The sequence below is a fragment of the Natrix helvetica genome (assembly GCF_964273705.1).
Source record: "Natrix helvetica genome assembly, chromosome: 2".
Taxonomy (NCBI): Eukaryota; Metazoa; Chordata; class Lepidosauria; order Squamata; family Natricidae; genus Natrix; species Natrix helvetica.
Window position 1 is genome coordinate 203,427,212 of NC_138552.1, and position 22,877 is coordinate 203,450,088.

At 35.7% G+C, this 22,877-nt stretch overlaps 1 protein-coding gene across 1 annotated transcript in view; it reads left to right on the forward strand.

The window, feature by feature from the left end:
* Nucleotides 1-22,877, forward strand: part of AIG1 (androgen induced 1) — a 68,936-nt gene that overhangs the window by 14,524 nt on the left and 31,535 nt on the right. The window lies entirely within an intron of this gene.

The window sequence follows — 22,877 nt, forward strand, 5'->3', positions numbered from 1 at the left end:
TTGTCCTCTAGGAGAGAGAAATATTTTTTAATGAAGGCTTCAGCCTCCTGCACTGTATTAATTCTAATTCTATTTCCCTCCCAAAAGATCAACATTCCCTCTGGCAATAACCATCTAAACCAAAATCCTTTATTGTATAATTTCTTTGATAAGGAGGAATACTTCCTCCTTCTTTCTCTTATCTTTTTCGGAATTTGCTTAAGAATGGTGATTTCTTCATCTTTATATTTTAGTGGTCCCTTCCTTTGGGCCCCAAGCACCTCATCCCTTGTGGTCCTCCTGAGAAATTTAACATGTACCTCCCTTGGAACATTATGACTTCTAGCATATGCTGAATTAATCCTGTAAACCAGATCCATATCCCACCACAGCTGTTCTTTGTCTCTCTTAATGTATTCTGCTAAAATTGTACTCATAATATCATTTCATGATTTCATGTGTTAATTGTCTGAAATGAATATCTTTACTTCATTTTGAAATACTTTTACGCTGTGTTTTGTTTCTCAATATTAAAAACTATTTAAGTTCTTACTACAGATATTTAAATATATGTCAGCAATTAGCTTCTTACATAAGTATATATTTCTGCATAGTGTCTTAGATTTATAGAGGCATGGAATTCCTTTTTTCACCTTAATTCCTCCCACAAGAAGTTTCTGTGATTCAAAATATAAGTACAGGTAGTCTCAACTTACAACCATTCATCTAGCAACCATTCAGTTATAATGGCACTGAAAAAAGTGACTTACAACTAATCCTCACATGTACAACACTCACAGCATCCCCATGGTCACATGATCAAAATTCAGGCACTTGGCATGTATTTACAATGGTTGTAGCATCCTGGAGTCATTGACCACTATTTACTTAACTAGCTTCTGACAAGCAAAGTCAGTGGAGAGAGGAAACCCAGATTCACTTAACGACTCTGTGATTTGCTTAACAACTCTGGCAAAAATCATAAAATTAGGTTCAATTCACTAAACAGATGCCTTGCTTAACAATGGAAATGTGGGTCCCTTTTCTGGTTGTAAGACACAAATCACAATCTGTGATGTTAGGTCAGGCTTTGCGAAAGACTCCAAGAGGATGCATCTTATTTATTTATATATTAAGTCAGCGTTTAGAATACCCTATCCCATCCTATAGAAATTTTAAGAGATATTATATAGATAGTCTTCATTTAACAATTGTTCATTCAGTGACCATTTGAAATTACAGCATCCCTGAATGAAGGGTCTTATGACGTACACACAAACATATGACATTGCAGTGCTCCCCACGGTTATTTGATTGGATGTTTGAGTGCCCTGAGATCAAGTGGTGGCTATCTGCCATCTTTCCTACTGGCTTAACCAGAAAGAGCAGAGAAGCTGGGAGGGAAGATTGCAAGCCATTAGTCATCCTGAAATTTCTCCTTGGATTTCGGGACAGACCTTTTTCAGCGATCCTCAATGAGAGCACTGCTTGGTAGAGAGAGTCTACCTCACATGTCTGTCTGTCTGACAGCACTTTTGCTCTCAAAGAGGTTTGGCAAAAGTCCCGTGCAAGGGTTAGGGTTATGATATGACTTCAGCTTTCCTTTGATTTACAGACCAGCAAGGTTAATAAATACAAGGATTAGTTGCTTTTTTCATCACTATTGTAATACAAATGGTTGTTGTAAGAAGCAGTTGGTAAACAAGGGCTATCTGTACTTACCAATGTAGTGAATGGAATGAAATCTTATTTTGGGATAAATCAAGTAAAACCATCCAGTTAGTGAAGCTCAATTCATAGTCTGTCCAGTGCAGTGAAGTCACAGGCAGAAGGGTAGTGTAGCATCATTTTGACAAAGACAGAAAGATTATGGATGCCTATAGTCCAGTGATCAGTAAATACCGATTTCTAATTACTGTATTTTACCTTCCTAATATAAAAATAATTTAGATACTAGAGCACCTTCCTCACTACTTTAAATTTACAGATAGAAAGGCCTTGCTGGTTAAATAATTACACTATTATGAAGGAAAAAGTAATATATGATTAGAGGATACGTGTTTATGTAGGCTTCCGTCTGAAAGTGTGACATTCCAAACATTTGTGGTGGGAATATAGATGCCTGACATAGCAACTTAACATGTTCATAATTTGTGAGCAGCAAGGAAATACAATGGAAGGAAAATTGGATTTTCTCTAGATAGGATTTGTTAAAATAATTAGTATATGAAATGACTAGTTTTTCCCTTATTGTCCCCCTCATAACAAACAATGTGAACATTCTAATTGTCCATGTGTTTCTATTGTTAATTTTTATATGCAACTCTGTAAAAGGCCATGCTTAAAAAAAACTTTAAAACAAATAGTCTTGTCAATTTTTGTTTTTTCAAGTGTTCCTCTGTCTGAGTCACTATGAAAGTATTTTGTTGTGGTGGTGTTTCAGCACTGTTGCTTTATAATGCTTTAACCATAATATTATCTTCACTGTTGATTTTTATTTTAATTCACTCTGATTCTTTGTACATCATAGTAACCCATTTGAGGGAAGGGAGGGGGGATTTCCTAACAGAATGTTTTATTTTTAAAACATTAACATATTAACTCTTTGGAGAGAATCGTGATTTTAGAGTGGACTTCAAGAACTTTGATTATATGCTGTATCTTTTGAGATGAACTATAAATCTGAACATAATTTTCCGTGTCCCTAAGGGACAAATATATGTATCTAAAAGATGGCATGAATTCTTTAATAGTTGTTTTGAGTGCTGCTAGAGTAGCTATTTTGAGTACTTTAAACGTATCTCTTCAAATTTAGTGACAGGACCACAAAATGGCAAATACAAGTCAATGTCAGGAAGTGTTATATGTATTGAAGCTAGGAATCCATGCTTCATTTACAAAATGTTGGGGACTGAACTGTAACAAGCCAACCAAAAAGCAGATCTTTAGATCACTGGAATTGTTCAGTGAAATAATCTGCACAGTTTGCACCAGCTCTAAAGAAGCAAATTCTATGGTACGGATAGTTAGAAAAGGTATAATTTAAAACAAATGTAGATTTGAAGTGCTATTCTGGCTGATCTCCAAGACCTGGCTTATGTGCTTGTTTAAACAGTTTGCATGAAAGTAAATTTAGTTGATTTACAAATATGCTGCTTTATCACCTAAATATTATTGCCATTCGTAACTATTCAAACAGAAAAAGGTATTTCTCCAATAAGACCAATCATACATTTATAATGTATATTATTATAACCCAGAAATGCCTACATGGGATTGATTAAAACCCATTGGCAATTCTTTGCTAGTAAATAAATGTGTTTTGTTTTCTACCAATTCTCCCTGGGATGCCTCAGATGCTGCTGAGAGGGCTTCAGCTCTCCAAAGCTGGTCTCCAAGAAGCACAGCATGAAGAAAGAAGATCCCCATCTCCCCTTCCAGTTTTAACAGTGCCCATGAGTAGTACATTCATGCAGAAAATCTTAATAAATTTGGTCTTAATAAAATGTGATTAAAATCAGAGGAATTGATATTTTAAACTAGCTGATAATCTGGCATTGTCCAGGTATTTATTTATAGGGAGAAAATATCCAGACCAAATGTAATTTCTAATGTTGGATTTTTCCCCTTACCAGAGGGAGCCCCCTTGTGGCTGTTACCATGGAAACTCCACTGTGCTGTACAGTAGAAGCCATTTGAAGGCATAAAAGTCTGTATGGTAACAGAGCACACATACCAAGGGGTGCTAGGGGTATCTTACCCCCGCCCCCCAATATTTGTTTCCAGAGAGTAAGTCATCTGTGTATTAAGTTTGGTTGAAATTGTTCAAGGGGTTCCTGAGTTACGCTGTAACATATACACACACACACAAAGCCATTTATATAGATAGCCAGATAGGTAGGTAGGTAGATAGATAGATGATAGATAGATAGATAGATAGATAGATAGATAGATGATAGATAGATAGATAGATAGATAGATAGATAGATAGATAGATAGATAGATAGATGATACATACATACATACATACATACATACATACATACATACATACATACATACATAGAATGAGATTGTGTTCTATTTAAAATGTTTTGAACTAAGCAAGCATTTATGTCGGATATCAATTATCTAAACTGTATTGTTCTAATTTTCTAATCTTGCATAACGGGAAAAAGAGAGTAAAATAGAAAAAATACATAAATAAGATATTGATTTTTTAGAAATCCAGGTAAGATTAATGAAAAGATTAAAATGAGCCCCAGTCTAGTTGAATGAGTGAATGTAGTTCATTATTCATTCATTCTAATGCAATTCTGTATACTTGTGGGATGAAGTTGTAGATAAGTGAGGTTAAGAATACACCATAATTATTTTTATGTAGATTTATTTATCTGAAATAGTTTCCATTCCCAAATGATGTTGTTGATAAAATGTCTGGACTGGTATTTTGGTTTCGTTTAAATTGTGAAACAGCAGTGAAAAAGATGGAATGAAAGAGGCAATGGAAGCACAAAATTAACATTCCCTTCTGTAAGTTTTGACTAATCACTAAGAGCCTAAGACTGTCTTAAAGGAGCGATATTGATCTTTGGAAGGGATTTTTTTAAAATGGAACAGTTAGAAGGAATTTGAGGCATAAAAGCAACAAAACAGAATATGTGAAATTGTTTGAGAATAGAAGACCTTTAGGCAGTTAAGAAAAATAGGAATGAAAATGGCAGCCATATGTAATTATTGTAAATAGGTTAATATATGACAAAGAAAGGGTAATTCATCTTGTGTGCCTGAAGGAAGTAAATGACAGGCTTCAGCACCATCATCTTAAGAACACCCCTCACAGACCTTTTTAAGTACTCTTAAGAAAAAATGAGATTGACAACTGCTTGGAATGCTAGACTTTTGACTGCACCTAGTACTTCAATAAATAAATTACATGAACACTCACTGCTCCAGAAAGTTATAGGAACATGATAACTGTATTGGATCAGGCATGCACATTCTTATCATTTTTCCTCAGCTCTCCTATCTATATAAATACCTACAGAAATCAGCACAATCCTATCTTCCCACTCATGGAAATCAGATCTCATAGAGCATAACAAATACATGCTGTCATAAATAGATACTAGAGCGATACACTCTTCAAATTAATTCTCAAGGCCTGTGACCATAATCACTTTATATTGTTTATTATATCATCCCATTTTTTTCAGTAATTTGTGCAAGCATGATAAAAAATATACTTGTTTTATGTGTCATATTAAGAGTTCTAAACACCACTGGAAATATTTAATTTTTCATATATAGGATCCTGGATTACTTGTTTATTGCATATTTTGCAAATCATAGAACTGTGAACAATTATCATGTTGTAGTATATTTTACAGCTACGCTAAATAGAAATGGCCAGGAAGGCCATTACTGCAATTATGCAGAAAGAAAATAAAATCCCTTGTGGAAAAATGTCCTACTGCAAATGTAGGCCTGGAAACTTGATAATTATAGGAATTATATGTCAGTGTATTATATACAATTTGATCCTCTCTTTGTAGTTTATATGCTTGTTTCCTTGCACGTTTTGTTTTCCTTTCTTCAAGAAGCACTGTAACTCAAAAACAATCTTAAATCCTTGGAATTGGAATTTAGGCATGTAAATGACCATATGGTCACGTTTTGCACAGAAGAGTAAACAGACAGGCTTCTGCACACATGGTTTCTATACATGCATTTTCATTTGATTATTTTTAAGATTGAGACTAAGAATGCACAGTGTGATGTATTCAGATTACACATGCAGCTAACATTATTGCTTATGGTCATAAAATTTTACACATTTAATAAATGAAGAAAAACCATGCTAAGAAAAATCACAATTCGCCACTACACCATCACTAAAATGATTTAGATTAAGTCTAATATAGTGGCAATATATAAACAATATTACTGCTACATCTAAGATAAAATTCATTCATCAGATAAACCAAACCATGACTCAAAAGGGAATATATTTGGGGAAGTCATGCTGCATCTGTGCTACTGGCTGATGTTGTGGTCATGTGATCTTCATTTTCAATGTCCTATGGCAGTTTCTCACCAATCTTGCAATCTCTCCCAACCCAGCTGTACCTGCCCACTAAAAAGGGAAATGAAGGAGGAAGAAATCCCTGTGCCTCTTTCTAGGCCCGTGGTGCTCCCCAGTATGCTTCTCCCAACCTGTGTTGCTTCCCATGACCGCCACACCCTTTCTTGACCCCTACTGTATTTCTTGCCCTTCCTATCTGTGATCCTCTCAGGCTCTGCCTGATTTTTTTCTTCTTCTTGTTATCCTCTAAACCTAGGTGTGTCTTATGGTCCGGTGCGTCTTATGGAGCGAAAAATACAGTAGTTAATTTCTGTCTCAGTCACTAAATATTAATATATATCCTTGAAAAAAAACAAAGTTGCATTTCTGAACCATTGTAAATGCATTTTATGAAGAACAGGGAAATACAATTTAAATAAGTAAATAAGATTAGAATACTGAGTCTTGTTATAATTCTAAGAATCATGTCATTAAACACTGGCTATGTCAAAAGACATCATATGATAGAATTGAGATACAGTAAAATTTAAATTCTACTTTTCTGCAATAGAGCAGGAAAAAATGGATTTTTTTTCCTTTTTATTCACTATTTTTTTCTGAATCTGATTAATTCTGTTTAATTTTACTGCAATTTTTAAATATAATCTATTATCATGTATGTTGGCTTGTTTTAAAAACTGTAGTTTAATTAGAGCTTAGCATTTAGATATAATTTTAACATTCACATAAGTGGAGGAAGAGGAATACCAGGAAAAATATTTTAGTTGAAGATTCGAATGATTTATTATCACAACCATAATTTGTTGTATTTATTATCACAACCAACCATAATTTATTATAACATCTAAATGGAGCTATTAGTAGTTTATTATTAAACTTGAAGTAATCAGTACAGGTTCACAATATATAAAATCCAGATCTAGCTCTTTATAATTAAAGACATGATTCACTTCAATATCAGTATAAGTAACTTACGTTCCATGAACAAAACTAGTGAATTGAGGATGGTAGGGTAGAACTAACGATGGGTAACTTTATAGCAGCAAATATCCAGTAGAAAGTGGGGCGGGCAGGGGATCAAAGTTTACTGATACGTTGTAGTTTGGTCTAAGGGGCCTTTATGTTTTAAGTTCTTCAAAATGATCAAGAATCTTTATAGTCTGTGACTCTGTATGATTTAAAAGTAGTATTGCATTTTTATTGTTTGAAATAAAGCAGGAACTTTTTTGTGCAGGGTAGTGCTGTAACCTTCTAGTTACATTGACCATCAGGAGTCATCATGTTACCAATTTTATCCTCACTGGGAATTGTCAGGTTTGCACCTGACATTCTCAATAAGGGTGAGATTGTACACAGTGCCTCCTGGTGGTCTATATAACTGACAAATACTATAAATGATCCTAAAATAGAGAAAGTGGAAGGCATGTAAAACCCCAAACACAGGGGCATAATATAACATCTGTGACACATGCTTTTTGAGAGTTTAAGGGATGGTGGACTTATCTGAGAATAGTCAGTCCACCGTTATAGTTTTCAAGAAAACTGTAAGTGGATGAGTAAGAGTTCCAGCATTTTAAGACCATATACTTCTTTTCTCCTCCTTCCCAGCCTTTCTCTTTTCATAGTCTCTTTTCCTTTCATTTATGCAAACACAACACACGAAATTTAGAAGAAAGCAATGTACATCTGTAGGTGGAAGTGCTTTTGAAATATAGTATCAAAAGTGATTAGAAAATTGTACTTTTTGTGAAATTTCAAAAACATTACAAATGCACTTTTGCTAACTAATATTTTTTGTCACAAATTCCTCCTTAATAAACTAAAACCTCCTTATTTAAAATTCACTGTGTCTTAATCAGACTACAAATATTCCTTTATAAGCATTCCAAAGTATTTCATTTATTTGTTTAATTTGTTGCTATAGCAACTGAATTCCATCACGTTTAGCATATTGTTGGTGGTGGCGGGCTTTTTTTTTTTGAAACTCACAACTCTGCAGTATGATCAAGTTGGTTTAGGCTTGGCAAGGAACATTTCTTTCAATTGAAGACATATGCAAAAAATTCAGCAATCCCCATAAAAATCCTCTAATATAATAAGAATTATTGTATAGGCAGGTGACACTTAAATTGCCTTAGTTACACCTGGCTGAGAAACTAAACTACGGTTAGACGTGGGCAGTACTTATATTAGAGATATCTTACAAGATTAGGAAATTGTAACATGTTAGAAAAGGTGAATGGCAAACCACTTTTATATATAGAGAGAGGGGAAAAATTGCATTTAGAAAACTGGAAGACTTTACTTTTTAAAATACAAATTAATGTATAATATTTGGGGGATAATGAGAAGTTAGAGCATTCTTCTGATTTTTGGAATGTTTCTTGGGAATATGTGTATTCTGTATAAACAGGACTACACTCAAATAGTAAAGTAATTTAAGATGCCCTTGATTTTGCTCCTATCCAGTTTCTAATCATTACTGTTTCTACGAAGTGTTCGAACTGGCTTGACAGAGGGCCTCCGGGGGCGCGGGGGAGGCTCTTTTCGTCCTCCCCAGCCTCCTATAAAGCCTCTGGAGCCTGGGGAGGGCGAAAAATGGCTTTTAAAAAGGTGAACTCAGCTGGCAGCGTGCGCATGCGCACTGGCCAGCTGACAGGGCAGCGCCTCGCGTGCCCTGACAAATGGCTCCGCGTGCCACCTGTGGCACACGTGCCATAGGTTCACCATCACTGTTATATGGGAAAGATAAAGCTGAGATATGTGGTTTATTCCTATATATGATAATAAAACTGAGTTGTAAACTGATTGAATATGATAATGGAAAGATAATTAAATTAAAGTTAAAATATATGGAATATGGACAAATATGAATGTAAAGTAGAGATATGTGATTCACTTTTGTACATGATAATGAAACTGAGTTGCTGACTGATTGAATATGTCAATGTAAGGGCAATTAAGTATAGGCTAAAATATATGAAATATGGACACATGTAGAACTTCTAAGATGATGAACAAAGTGAGGTGTGTACTGTTTGTTATTCTATATAGTAAATTAATGGAGTTGTAACCAACGTTGAACACTAAGGATTGTTATTTAAAGACAATTAAGGAAAAGCTAAGTCAAGATATGGAAAAATGGAGAGGGAACATGAAATATACTTACAATGGGAAATTATTGAGATTATAAAGACAGAACTAAAAATTTGAGGTTTGTGAGGCTGCATAATTATATAAACATAATGATGAGAATAGCTGGAAATTGTAACCAGGCTGGGTATGTGTGTTAAAAATACAATTATTATATATGTATACTTTTTTTCTTTTAAAAAGAAAGAGGAAGATATATGTTAAAATTAAATATGTATATTGAAAAGGAATTATAAATACCATCAACATAAAATGGAGCTTGCTCAGAGGCTGAAACACACCAAGTAAATGAGAGGAAGACTGTGAAGTAGAAGAGAGAGGTAAGGGAAGAAGAGAGGGATAGGAGAGGGGGGGAAGAGGAGGAGAGAAAGAAGGAGTGGAAAGGGGAGAGAGGAGGACAGAGAAAAGGGAAGTAGAGAAGAGAAGGACGACAGAGGGAAGAAAGGAGGTAGGGAGGAGGAGGAGAAGAAAGTGATGGAAAGGGTACAAAAATGGTTACGGAGAGCAGAAGAGCCAATAATTGTTTTTGGGAGTTGATGATAAGATGAATTGATATAAACATTTAACAATATAATATGATGTTGGTTATGAAATAGTATGCATGTGGTGATTTGTTATGAAAATGAAAAAATAAAAAACTAAATCGGAAAAAATAAAAAACTAAATCGGAAAAAAATGTTATGCTCATCTTTACAATAGTCATAAAGTGAAGCACCACAGTTGTAAAATGAATCATATGGTCGTTAAAGAAATCATGCCATTTTTTAAAATGGGAAACTGAAAAAATATTATAGGAAAATGGGAAAAAGCATTGCAAATCATGACTACAGGATGCTGTAACCAGTTAGATGAGAGCTGGTTGTCACCCAAATGCAATCATGTGATTATAGGAGAAGGATGCAGCAGTTGTAAGTCCGAGGATGTTATAAAAGTAGCTTTTAAAAAAAATAACTTCAAATGGTGGTTAAGTGATTAGTTGTAAGTTGAGGACTCCCTATAATGTTTCCTGCCTCACAAGCCTTTAATTTCACAATTTCTTTTTCCTTTGAAATACATTTTATTTACTATCAAGATCTCTGTCTTTCCTTCTTTTTTTGTCCTCTGCAGAGAACAAAAATCAATGACAGCAACTGCAATGTTTTATTTAATAGGAAGTTGGACAGATTTTTTCATGATCTAAGATACTCATTAATATCATGTTGATCAAGAAGGGCCTGAGGAAGTTGTTTACAGGTGGGCTACCAACGCTGAGAGGCTGGAGGTCAGAATATACAATAGCAGAAAGTTAGTACTTTCTGACAAGTAAAGGAAATCTGTATACATTTTGGATTCAGAGCCAATGTACATGATGAATGCAACAGCTACTGCCATGAATCCATCTGTGGGCCTGATGGTTTGTTCTCACTAAATCTTGTATAATTCAGTTGAGGCATTCCCAGTTTCAGTTGTTTGCATTCCCTTCATATCTTATGAAGAAGGAAACATCTGTAAGACAGATAATCTCTTTTAGAGTTTTTAAAGTCTTACATTTACACTGGTATAGAAATACTCCTTTTTGATGCTTAATGAATTAATCAGTGAATCCTGGGTATCATTTTGAAATAATATAGATGCTTTTTGGATGATAAGGATGAATGTAAAAAAGAAAAATTCTCTATTAATTGATTTAACAATTAGTATTTTTTATACAGAAATATATAACAAAATTATGCCCTGGTGGTAAGAGTGAAGCAAAAATAAGGATGCTCATTTGTGAAACTTTTTGCAATAAAATTTCAGTGTTTCTTTGAGTTTCATGAAGCTATTTCATAAAAATTAACAAATGACTAGCTAATTCTTTTTATTTTGAAATTTTACTGGTTCATGGTGCTCTGATCCTAGAATGTTTTAATGATGTAGATTTCTGCATTGTATACAATTCTATCCACTGAAACTATCAAATAAAAAGTGATATGAAACATATCCTATCTAACGTAGCCCAAGATGTCAATTGGTAGTTTAAATTACAAGTTGGTAGTTTAAATAATATTTCATTGGGAGTTCAATAGTTTTATGTTGTATTGAAATTGTCTATACATTTTCTGTAAATTAAATTTCTTCTGTCATAAGCAAATAAAATTTTGTGGCTTCTTTTGGATTGTTGTGAGATATTTACAGTATAAGAAAGATGGAATATGCATGTATAGTTATAATTCTTTGGAGGAAAAGAAGGAATATAGGTTTTCCATTATATTTATTTGGTGTTTCATGAAGGGGGAGAAGAGCCTCAAAATCTCCATTTTCATTTTCACTTGAATTGTTAAAATGCTCATTAGATAAGGGCTAGGAAAGCAGACTTTGTGAATAAGTCAATGTCTTTCAAAAGTGAAGTACAAAGAAAAAGTATCAAGTATCAAGAGTACTAGCAATGACATCAAATTGCAGTGCTTTAATCTCAAAACAATCTTCTTTAAAACTAAAGAAAAGAGGATTGTGACCTGGAGTAATAATTTTCTTTTTTTAAAAAGTAAATAAGTAGCTAATCTCAGCAACATGTTGTGCATCTTTCAGTCAAAGTTAATTCTCACTCCAATTCTGTTGGCTGCCATGGTTTAGCATTACAAATGTGCTCTGAAGAAATAAGCACTCACATAAATATTACAAAAAAAGTTTCTTACCTTTTCAATAATAACGAAAAATACTTTATAAACTCAATTAAGTGCTTAAATAACATCCAGTTTTATGGCATCATACAGGGTGTATTACACTATTCTTTGGCTATTGTATTGTTTTGTAACAGAATCTTGCAAGTCTTGTTAAGCTTCAACTTCTCCTTTTCTTATTCTCATAAGGATTAGAGGTTTCTGAGACATTTATACATACTGAACCTTCTTGTCTTGAACTCAAATCATGAAAACATTCATCAACTTTGGGGATGGTAAATTGAAGTTATTAAAATAATGTCAGTTATAAAAGTTTACACCTACTTTGAAAAATACTCCTTTTCAGATAAGATAGTGTTTATTAGTTATTTCTCAAATGTGGCTTAGTTGGCATAATTGCAAGTATTCACAGCCGTAAAAATGATATTATTGAGATCACAACAGTAGTCATGGATACCTGCATAGTTTTATACTATATTAATGTCAGATTCATTTTTCTGGAAATAACATTACTGTATAGGAAAATGAAAGGAAGTTCCAGTAGTGGTATTTTAAATTTGAGAGCAAGTGTTAACAGAATAAGCTTTTATGTAATTTATGGGTAGTATCACCTATATTTCAGGAAAAACAATATGTCAAGTAAAAAAGGACATTTGATGACTTATCATTAGAAAAATGGGTTGTTTAAATTTTTTGACACCAAGGCAACCTACTGTACATTTCACTCATTTGATTTCCTGTGTCCTTGAATTGCATTTTCTTCCACTTCCTTTCTATGCTCTCCCCTAATTCTTTCATTTTTAAATGCTGATTGGAAAAATGTCCTATAAATGAAACTTAGTTTTTACTGTTACAACTTTAATTTATTTAAAGTTAATCTAGAATCAAATAAGGATCTATTAAGTTCTAACACAGAGTTACCATATTTTAGCTAGCTGGATGTTGGGAAAGTTATCAATACATATAAAAGTATTATATTTTTTAAATTAACTATAAAAATTGCCTTTTTTGTCCATGATTCTCTGAATTCTTAAGTTATCCCATAAGGGTTGAATTTGGCATTTTTGTTTAATTTATTTCCACTCCACTGTCAACTATAGATTTCGGTTCTTGATGTGTAAACAATCATTCTATGATGAAATCCACAAAGAGGTATGGATCTTAGCTGATGGGGCCACATAGAGGTTGGCAATGTATCTTATTTAATGAATAGTACGTAGAGATGCAGCATATAAAAAAAGAAAACACAACAAATAAATAAATAATAAAAATATTGTCAAAGGGACAGAACCAGTAGAAAAGAATGGCATATCAATACCACTTGGAAAGAGAAATTGTTGGCTCTTTTCTTCGTTTACGTCTCTGTCAGGATTATGTGCTAGATTCATTTTGTTATTCACCTCATTAATGAAATATCAACAAAATGTTGTGTTCCAAACAGGGCATTTGAAAACTAGCTCAGCAAGATTGCACAATGTTTTTGCTGTTGATTTTGAAATCTCTGTGATCAAGCATACTAAGAATAAAAAGAGAGTTTGGTTATTGAAGAGGAATAGAGTTTGATTATTCTTTGACACATATTTGTGTTGTCTTTATCAAGAAACCTTCAGTGACATTTTGAAGTTAATATTCCAGGCCTTGAAGCAAGATGGCTCTTTATTTGTCTTTCACATTCAGACCCCAAAGTCATGGGCTAATCAATGATTTTAGCCATCCTCTGCTTTTGATCAAGGAATGCTCTCAAAATGCATGATATAATATAATGTGATGTAATGACCAATGGAGTTATACACCCTTCTTTCAGAAAAAGCAACATAACTTAGTGTCCGCTTTCATGCTTCAGATTTAGACCTGTGCAATACCAAATGAAATATGTGACCACCTGTCTACAATTCCCAGGCATTTTGGGCAGTTGCTGGCAGTTGGAAGAATAGGGAGAGGAAGGGAGTTTCCTCTGAACTTGCTGCCACTGAACGTGGGTGGCAGGGACATTCTTGGTTGCAGTCTGTTTTATAACTTCAATCTTTCACTGCCTTATGTTGCTTTTTGATTTGTATCTTTATTTCTGTCTCCTGTATTTATGAATAGACCTACCGTATATACTTGAGTATAAGCCGAATTTTTCAGCCCACTTTTTGGGCTGAAAAATCCACTTCGGCTTATACTCCAGTGAACAACAAAAAAAAATGTGGCTCTTTAAACATTTTAATGCGGCTCTTCTGTGTGCCGGGCGCCCGCTTCCCTCCCTCCTCTCGGGCTTCGGAGGGAAGCTTCTGCATAACCCCGGCGAGTGACAAGTCTCCCAGGCTGTAATTTGCCGAGCTGTACGCGCGCGCCTGTTTTCCACGGCGTGGAGCAGCGGCGAGATTCTGGGCGGCGAGCGATGATTCCGGGGGCCATCAGTGGGGGGGCAGGGTCCCCCCTCGCGTTCCTCATCTTCCCGGATGGCCCCTGGAATCATCGCTCGCCACGCAGAATCTCGGCGCTGCTTCACGCCGTGGAAAACAGGCGCGCGCGTACAGCTCGGCAAATTACAGCCTGGTTATGCAGAAGCTTCCCTCCGAAGCCCGAGAGGAGGGAGGGAAGCGGGCGCCCGGAGGGAAGCTTCATCCGGGAAGATGAGGAACGCGAGGGGGGACCCTGCCCCCCCACTGATGGCCCCCGGAATCATCGCTCGCCGCCCAGAATCTCGCCGCTGCTCCACGCCGTGGAAAACAGGCGCGCGCGTACAGCTCGGCAAATTACAGCCTGGGAGACTTGTCACTCGCCGGGGTTAGGCAGAAGCTTCCCTCCGGGCACCCGCTTCCCTCCCTCCTCTCGGGCTTCGGAGGGAAGCTTCTGCATAACCAGGCTGTAATTTGCCGAGCTGTACGCGCGTGCCTGTTTTCCACGGCGTGGAGCAGCGGCGAGATTCTGGGCGGCGAGCGATGATTCCAGGGGCCATCCGGGAAGATGAGGAACGCGAGGGGGGACCCTGCCCCCCCCCACTGATGGCCCCCGGAATCATTGCTCGCCGCCCAGAATCTCGCCGCTGCTCCACGCCGTGGAAAACAGGCGCTCGCGTACAGCTCGGCAAATTACATCCTGGTTATGCAGAAGCTTCCCTCCGAAGCCTGAGAGGAGGGAGGGAAGCGGGCGCCCAGAGGGAAGCTTCTGCATAACCCCGGCGAGTGACAAGTCTCCCAGGCTGTAATTTGCTGAGCTATACGCGCGCGCCTGTTTTCCATGGCGTGGAGCAGCGGCAAGATTCTGCGTGGCGAGCGATGATTCCAGGGGCCATCCGGAATTCTTTTCCCTTAGAATCAGAATGTTTGACCCTAGCTTCATCTGTATTAATATTTAGGGGAAAAGGAGAACCTTATCAAACCGTAAATCTCCTATACTGCATTAGAATGAAATGGAATGGAATGGAATAGGATAGGATAGGATAGGATAGGATAGGATAGGATAGGATAAGACAGGATAGGATAGGATAGGATAGGATAGAATAGAACAGAACAGAACAGAATTCTTTATTGGCCAAGTGTGATTGGATACATTCATAAAGAATCATAAGATAAAACACTTAGTGATAGTCCAGGTTACTAATAAACAATCAAATTATACTAGGAAACAAATAAATAACAATAGAAGCTTCCCTCCGAAGCGTTCCGAGGGAGGGCTGTAAACTTCCCTCTGAAGTCTTGGGATGTTCTGAGGAGCCCCCCAAGGCAAAACGCCGCTGCCAGGTAGTTAAAAGTACGTCTCTGATTCGTCTCTGTCAGTCTCTCTCTGATTCCCTCTCTCTCTCCCTCTCTCTGTTCCTCTGTCTGTCTGTCTCACTCACACACACACACACACTTTTAGCAATTTTATTGTTATCTACCTGTATTTTTATTTTTGAAATTTACCGTGAGCTGTTGCATTTCCCAGCCTCGGCTTATACTCGAGTCAATAACTTTTTCCAGTTTTTTGGGGTAAAATTAGGGGTCTCGGCTTATACTCGAGTCGGCTTATACTCAAGTATATACGGTATATTTTAAAGAGTATTTGTAGTATAATTTGTCATATATTGTATTGATCTGAAAAATCTTTTTCTTCAATAGATTCCCTATGTGCCTGATTTGATTCTCATCAATTTAACCATTTATTTACTTGCATCTTTGGATTCAATCTTTCCATCATAGGTATTTCAGGAAGTTAAAAAGTTTTTATCTTTTAAAAGTCATTTACCAAATTAAGATCTTTCACTAAAATTGACAGTTCAGTTCTGGTATAGCACTTTGTCATCAACTATACACTAAACCTTAGCTCATAGGCATCCGTAGAGGGAGCGGGTGGATACATGATACTAACTCTGCCCGTTTTATATATCCCTAGTGATATTACACACACATGGGTCAAACACAGAGCTTGAATTGCAACATTGTTTTGTCTTTGTTACATAACTGTTGGATTTTGCAGATATTCATGAACCCAATTGTTCTGTAGCCTTACATTCAGCATAGTAAAATCACATCTTTGTGCGGGTAAGATTATCAACCTTGCTGTCAAGCAAAACCAAGCATTTAATAGTGAGTGCCATACCATGTGCACTAATCAAACAGGTGGCAAGAAAATAGGGGCGGTCAGGCACAACACAGGTTATGTAGACAGTAAACACAGGGTCAAACAAAATGGACTCAAATGTCTATACACCAATGGACAGAGTATGAGGAAGAAACAGGGTGAATTAGAAATTCAAGTAAATGAGGGCAAATATGATATTGTTGCCGTTACAAAAACTTGGTGGGATGAAACCCACAAATGGAACATACAGCTAGAGGGGTTTAAATTATTTAAAACAAATAGACCAAATAAAAGAGGAGGTGGAGTTGCACTATATGTAATAAATAACTACATCTCTATAGAAATAGAGCACAACAATGATGAGAATTATCTTGAATGCATTTAGGTCAGTATTAAAAGCCCCTGAAGGCAGGACAAGGAGCAATGGATGGAAACTAATTAAGGAGAGAAGCAGCCTTGAACTAAGGAGAAATTTCCTGACCAGTTAGAACAATTAATCCGTGGAACAACTTGCCTCCAGAAGTTGTGAATGCTCCAACACTGGAAGTTTTTAAGAAGATATTGGATAATCATTTGTCTGAAGTGGTGTAGGCTTTCCTGCCTAAACAGGGGATTGGATTAGAAGACCTTCAAGGTCCCTTCCAACTCTGTTATTCTATCTTATTCTATCTACATCATCATGAACCTGGATACTAATTAAGTATAGGTGTATGTTGGGCTGTGGAACAATCCATATCCCTTAGCAAGTACTTCAATTTTTTCTATACATTTTAGAAGCTGCATGCAAACATTGGTCTATTATCTGCCCAAATCAGGCCTTGAAGAATATTCACGCCTAAGGACTACTTTTTTTGATTCTATCAAGCTTTGATTGCCAACTGTCATATCTTTATCCTGTTTCTTGACTTTCATTTAGCTCAGGGTGTGGGCAGGAAAAAAACCCAGGATTAATTAATCAAGTTAAATAAAACTTTTCTAATGAAATATGAAATAAGATCATTCATCAGGGCACCCAAAGATTTTCCCTGTGCTAATTCAGTTTATTTTAGATATCAAGGAATTGTAGTAGTAAATATAATAGAATTTTCTGTGTCTGGGAGGATAGTTTGCAAAGTATTGCAAGGCAGACAATCTCTGCATTCCTTTCTTATCAGGGAAATGGGTGGCAACCTTTCCCTTGCATGAAGAGGCAATCAGGCAGAGAATGAGCAAGATTAAAAAGACCCCTACTTGAAATACTTAGCCAAAATTTAAATATCCAGTTTCCTAACTTCTTTTGTTTTTAATAAATAAGACAAATGAGATCTTTGAGAAACTTATCTCATAGTGTACCTTGTTTCTCTTAAGGAGTCCTAGGAAATGGGAAGAAGACCCAGCATCTATCAACAGCAGGTTTTTGGAAGAGGTGACCTATTCCCTGTTGAGAAGGTAGTCAGTCAGTTGTTGCAAGGAACTTAGAGGACCTAAAGAATTTATACCCATTTCAGTCATATTTCAGGCCAGGGTAAAATATGAGCATAGTGTAGGTCAGGCAATCCTTCATACTTTGGTTGAGAATGGGCCAACGCACTGCAGCCAACCTGCTGTGGCCAATGTGCTGCAGGACAACTAGATTAACTTTTGTATTACTCATTTCATTCAGTTTATTTTATTTTTGTTGACCACATTTTCGTCAAAATTATTTTGTCTCTTGTATTTTTCAATTCACTTTTCGATGATTCCATTGAAATTAATTTAAGTTTTATATTTCATGTTTTAAGTTAGTTTTCTAAGTGAAAATGTCAATTACATTTTTGGTTTTACATGTTTTAATGTTAATCTTTGTCCTTTGATTGTATGTGTTTTTATGACTTATGCAAACAGCTTTTGGTTTAGCTTACCAATAGAGCAGAGAACCAGTTTTATGTAGTGGTTAATGATGTCATGGTTAAAGGCACTAAGCTAGAAATTCTTTACTTCTTTAGGCCCAAAGACAGCTGGGTGACTTTGGGGTAGCCATTTTCTTTCACTTTAGGACAAGGACTGTGGTAAACAAATTCTAAAATATTACTAAGAACTTGACAAGGCAATCACCAAAAGTCAAGACTGATTTAAAGATACGCACACACACACACACAAACCGCTCTATAATGGACTAGGGGATTCATGATATCTATTGGTTTGTTATTCTGTTAGGTACATTTTGGCAAATAGTACTCTTCAGTTATTACTCACATTTTGGTAATTCAGATAAGACAGTTATGAAATAAATAACAAAGCTGCTACCTTGTTGTGACCAATTGCCTACTTTTTAAAAATAGCTGTCAATTTATGTTCATACCTTGCAATATGCAAATTTCTGTATATAAGCTAGTAATCTTTTTGTTTTCTTCAGATATAAAATTGTATTCATCAGTACCGATCTGTTTGCCTGCCTGCCGCCCATCTCTCTCTCTCTCTCTCTCTCTCTCTCTCTCTCTCTCTCTCTCCCTACCTACCTACCTACCTACCTACCTACCTACCTACCTTTACATCAGAGGTGGAGAACAATGGCCCTTCTGTTACTTGTGTTCTTCAACTCCCAGAATTCCTGACCCAGGAATTGGGTCATATAGGGGCTATCATTCTCCACCTGTGATCTACATGGTGTCTCTTAAGCAATCACATGAAAGGATGCTGAAAAACATTTCAGTTGAAAACTCCTGCAGAAGTGGAAACAGGTGCACTCATTTTTTCCTGAATAGCCAGTATTTCTGCTGGTGCCTGAAGTATTTTACCAAACATGATGTGGAACAAAGTTCTAATGCAATTCTGAATCTTTCTGCTGAATTTGGATGTGTGGCTGAATCTTGCTCTGTAGCTCATCCTTAACAACTGACAAAATATTTACACTGCTTAGTACAGAAAAGGATAATTTTTTCCGAAGTATTATACAAGATTGGAGTTAGAAAATAGAAAATGAATATTTTTAAAGAGTTTGCATCAATAATTATATTGAATCATTTTCCACAGACTCATTAGAACAGAGCATCAGTCTGCACCATATTGTACTTTTATTAAAAGGAAAGAATAAAAGAGTTGCCACTATGCGATAACTAATAGAGCCAAATCTCATTTGGTATGAGCTTCATATAAACTATAAAATATGAATCTATATACCAGCATATGAACCTAGGAAAAGGTGTTTGATGTATGTTTCAAATTTCATAATGTAACTTAATAAGTTATATGAGCAATGGAAAAAGTTACATGAATAGGACAAAATCACTTCTGTCCCTTTGCAGTCAGGATATATTGCAGGCTGCTGAAAGAAACAGAAACAATTCCATCCTAATTACAAAACTGTAGCGTATTTTTTTAAATTTTGTGCAGTTTTTAAATAGCAAGATAATACATTTATATTGAAAAAGTCTCATTAATTTCATATAATTTGTGTATCATATACAGTGAATGGCTATGAAACTGAGCTATTCATTTTGAAATTCTTAGTTAATCTTTTTTGTCTCTGTACTTTCACACAAACGGGTTCTGTGTACATAGTGCAGCCTTTCATCATCCACTACATAAGTCTCCTGGCATCTCCTTTTTCAGGTGCCTAACAGTAGATGAATGCATTCTCACTCAGTAATTATATTTCTTCATTTTCTGTGAATGTCTAAGTCTCAGGCTACATCTTCAGGGAACAGATGCACATTTACAACTACAGTGCTTTTGATTTATAGTCCTGAAATGTGTATGTGCTGTGATACCAAATTATTCCTCTTTGATGGATGCTACTTGTGTCTTTTGTGTCTGGCAAAGGACCCATAGTAGGTGCATAAGCTCAGTGTTGCCCTTCAGTTGTTGGCAATACAAAATGACTACCAGATACAGGGTTAAAGAGGGGGAAGCATTGCCTCTGAATGAGATGTTAGTAATTGCTTAGAATTTTGCAGAAATCTTAATCCAGCAAAATGTCTGCCCCAAGTTGTTCAGTATATCTTGTACCGTATATACTTATCAGAATACCTTCAGCATTAAGCATTGTATTCTATGAGCCCTGCTATAAAAGGGCAAATAAGATCTGGTAGAACTTCTTTTTTTTATTATAATTTTTTTTTTCAAAACAAACACAACACATAAAATCTTTCTTTTTTGCATACTGTAGAAAGTGTATCAGTTGGTTACAAAAGGCTTTCGTGCATCTCTTCCACAGTCATCAAGCATAATTCATATTAACTCAAGTATTTTAACTCAGATATTTATACATGTTACCATCATCATACCTCCATTTACATTTGACTATAATTGTTTAAACGTCCTTCATCATAAAATATACCAAAATTTAATATATAATCACATACTACCATTTCATTTACTATTTCTAAAATCCTCCAATAACACTGAATCTTTATATCTTATTCTAGCTAAACATCCATAATATTCAATAACAAAATTTTCTAATCCTTCTTTCCAAATCATTATTTGCAATTTACATTCAATTTCCTTATGTTGTACCCATGCATATATATACCTTGTTATCATTATTCCTCCTTTATTTAACTATATCGTATATCATTACATTTTCCCCCTAATATTCAAAACTTAACTATATCTAATTTAGTTCTTTTTTATCTATTTATTTATTAATCTTTATATATATAATCCAAGACGGTTTCTAATGTTCCTTTCATGGGTACTATTATGTACTTAATTGTTAATTAAGATGCTGAGACGATCCGGTAGAGTAACAGCTTTATTAAGACTCAATCTATGCATAACAAGAACAGAACGGAGAACTCCGGTTTGACAGCTATTTATACAGGAGCTGTCAAACTGGCAACCAATCAAAATAATGTTAGCTCCCCCTGGTGACGTCTACATGAATCAGCCAATCCAGGCATCCGGTTGGTGTTGATTGACACCTTATGCTTGCTTGGTTCAGACACAACAGGTACCATTCAATATTCATATCCCATTATTACTTATCATGACACTACACATAGTGTACATTATTATCATTATCAATTATTTGTTTAACTATATTATCACTAAATTTCACTAAGTTTAGCTAGTTTTAAGTTATATTCTTCCATCTATCAACCTGTATCTTTCCAATAATGAGGCAATCTCATATCTTCTGCTATTTGTGGTATCAGTCCTCTTATCTTCTCTTTAATCAACTTTGTACGGACTCCTCTTAGCAGCTCTTTGCTTATACAGTCTCTCTTGTAATTTCGATGCCCTTCTTCTGTTTCCTCAATCAGCTTATCTATAATTGTCAGTGGTGTTATCAAAACTATTGCTGAAAAAATTTCTCTCTTTAGGTCCATAAATTCTTTTATTTTTTTCTTCTTCTGTATTTTGCCATCTGGAGTAAGTTTCCCTTCCATTTAATTCCTCTTTCAATATTCCACTCTTTCCATTTTTAGAGACGAACCCATCACCACAAATATCAGCAGTTTTAGTTTCTTTATATTCATTTTCCTCTTCATTTTTTTGAATTTTAATTGCCACTTTCTCCATTTGATGCACAACTTCAACTTCCCCGTCATATTTTGCTGTTAAATGGACTAAATCTTCCAACTTCTTCTCAATCGTCTCACGTGTATTTGATAGTTTCTGTATTTCTGAAAATATCTTTTGCAGACTTAAAGCCTCTTTCTCCTGCTGTGATAATGCCATTGTTTTCAACTATGTAAACACTGTTATTCTAATTTAGTCACCTCTCTCTGGTTAGAAATACCTCAAAGGAACATCTGTTTCTTCTTATCGCTCTCTGTAAACAAGCAATAAGACCTTGAGGTACCAGCCGAGATAATCTGTGAAAAAAAGTAAAGGTGTTTTGTTTCCAATACACAAAGCCTAACTTCCGTGTTAGCCACAATGCCACAAATTTTTTCCTTTTTAAAAAGAAAATGTATTTTTTGTATTTCAAGTTGAAGAGAAAGTCCAGTTCTTAAATGAGTTAAAAAAAATCCACAGTAACGACAGGTGAGAGTTTTAGACCATAGGTTACAGAGAGTAATGGGGAAAAAAAGAAAATAGAAGAAGAAAGCTTAGTCCGTTCGTTTTAAAGGTCTTACATAAATTCCGTCCGTGAAGATAGCATTGAAAAAAAGAGACAACCCCCTGTCAAAAACCATTCCAAATTTAATTCCACCACTTATTTCTTCTGTTCTCCAATTTGAATTTATTTTAAGTTTTTTATAGGCAATCACTCTTAAAACAATACAATTTCCTCACCAGCTGGAAACACTTTCTCTTTCCATATCCTCCCATTTTGGAGCTGCCCTGACTTCGTCAGCCAAATGGCTGGATATTTTGTCACCGGCTTGAAGACTTTCTCTTGGATCAATCAGGGACTTTGCGATGTCCCTGAGATGAGCAAGACGTATGCTTCCTTTTCACCGTCTCTGCGGGACAGTTTAGGTCCATTTGGACCACCCAGTGGCAAAAGTGTCAACTGTGATCTCAGAGCATTGAGATCGCATGCTGTATCGTCGCGACTT